This window comes from Penaeus japonicus, unplaced genomic scaffold (genome assembly GCF_977035675.1).
Source record: "Penaeus japonicus unplaced genomic scaffold, GWHDUDI00000001_assembly GWHDUDI00000023, whole genome shotgun sequence".
NCBI classification, from domain to species: Eukaryota; Metazoa; Arthropoda; class Malacostraca; order Decapoda; family Penaeidae; genus Penaeus; species Penaeus japonicus.
In genome coordinates this window covers 572246-574837 of record NW_028234425.1, presented here as the reverse complement: position 1 = coordinate 574837, position 2592 = coordinate 572246, and positions in this window count along the sequence as shown.

Genomic DNA, 2592 nt, shown 5'->3' with positions numbered 1-2592 from the left:
AGACAAACATAGCAGCAATCCCGTGGAAAGGAACGGTCATGCAGTTGACTCTCATGCAACAGGGTTATTTCGAGGGCCTTAATATCTCCGTATCATTAATGCCCATTAATGAGGCATTTCTGACCTGGGAGCCCTGGCATTCTCCGTTTTGAATGGAGCGTGGTCAGTGGCGAGGAAAAGACTGTGTTGTCCTTTTGTTAATGTTCCTGCTGCTCCTGCTGCTGCTGCGTGAGAGTGGCGAGACATGTTCTCAGCATGTTTTGGGCTAAAGGAATCCCGATTGGTCGTTGCCTTTTTTGTGTGACTGTTGCTTGTGCTGTGTTTCTTTCTTTCTTTCTTTCTTTCTTTCTTTTTTTTTTTTTTTTTTTTTGGGGGGGGGCAGTTACGGCGAAGATTAGTAGCGTGGTTGGTGGGAAAGATGTTTGTGTCCTCTCTTCGTCTCCTCACTCTGCTCCTCTCTCTCTCCTCTTTCCTCTGTATCTATCTCCTATCTTCTTTCTTCCCTCTCTCTCCTTTTCTCTCTCTCCTCTATCTCTTTTTTCTTTCTTTCTTCTCTCTCTCCTCTTTCTTCGCTTTCTCTCTCTTTCTCTCTCTCCTCGTTCGTTTTCGCTCTCGCTTTCTTTCCTCTCTCTCTCTCTCTCTCCTTCTTTCTCTCATCTCTTTCTCTCTCTCTCTCTCTCTCTTTCTCTCTCTCTATCTATTTATCTCTCTCCCCTCCCCCCCCCTCTCTCTCTTCTTTTCTCTCTCTCTCTCTCTCTCTCTCAACACGCTTTCTCTCTCTCTCTCTCCTTCTCTCTCTATCTCTCTCTCTCTCTCTATCTCTCTCTCGCTCTCTCTCTCTCTCTCTCTCTCTCTCTCTCTCTCTCTCTCTCTCTCTCTCTCTTTGTACCCCTATTTTACGTGGCGCTTAACACTGCAGTTATAGTGGCAAAACATGTTCTGAACATGCTTTGGCTTTAAGGAGACTTTTTTCTTTGCAATTCAATTAGTAACATTTATTGTTGGGTCCGCTGCTATGCAATCTATGGATGCATCCTTTGACTTTTTTCATGGTTTTCATTATTATTGTAATTTTGAATAAATTATCTAATACGTTGATATTATTTTTATTATAATTGATACATTTTCATGATTAGTATATTGATGATTTTGATAATGATTATATATTATTATGTTTCTATTGCCATTATTAGCATTGCTATCATCATTATCAATATTATCAGCATTATCGTTATTCTCAGTTTTATCATTACTGTAGTTGGTGTTGTTAATAGCATTGAAACAATTATCATTGTAATTTATTATCATTTGTTATTATTACCAATATCATTCTTAACTTCAATACAATTGATTTATTATCATCATTATCATTTTAACTTTCATTATAACTATTAATTCTATCATTATTAATATCATTATTATTATCATTATAACGTTCATTATAACTATTAATTTTATCATTATTAATATCATTATCATTATTATTATAACTTTCATTATAACTATTACTTGTATCCTTATTAATATCATTATCATTATCATCTTTATAACTTTCATTATAACTAATACTTTTATCATTATTAATATCATTATCATCATCGTTATTGTTATTACCACTATCTTTATCGTTGTAATTATTATCATTATGGTTACTATCCTTTTTCTTTATCATTGTCATTACAGCTATCATTACTAGTATTACTGTTACCATTATTGAAATTACTATCATTACTATTATCGGTAATGTCATCACCATTGTCATTATCATCATTGTTGTCATTATCATTGTTATTAGGATAATTATTATTATTATTATCATCATCGTCGTTAATATCATCATCATCATTATCATTATCATTATCGTTGTTATCATCATTAACATCATTATTGCTACTATCATAATTATTTCTAACATCATTATTTTTATTATTATTATCATTATGACCATTATCATCACTACGACTATTATCATTATTGCATTAATTATAATTTCCATCCCTATTACCATGATCATCATTACTATTGTCAATATCGTCCTTTTTATCATTATCATTACCATTAGTAATGTTACTATTATCACCATCGCTATCATTACTACAATTACAAAAATTCATATCGTCATCATTAGTATTATGGTTGTTATTGGTATCATTATTATGATTATCATTATTGTTGTTATTAACATAATTATTATCATTATTGTTATTACTATCATTACTATTATCAATATTATTCTTATTGTTATTATCAGTTATATAATCATCATCACTGATGTTATTATTGTTGTAATTATTGATATTATCAATATCATAATGATTGTTAACACTTTTGTCATTACTGTTATCATTAGCATTTCATTTATCATTTTTTGTTATTATTGTTATCTTTATCATTATTACTATCACTGTTATCATCATCATCTTATATCATAACATATGTCATAAGGTCATCGCTGTCTTAAAAAGTATTGTTTTTATCATAATTGCTATTATGATTATTACTGTCATTAGCAGTGGTTTTATCCACATCCTTATCATTGTTACTATTATCATGATTTTATTATGTGAGTATCATTAACTATCATTAATATCA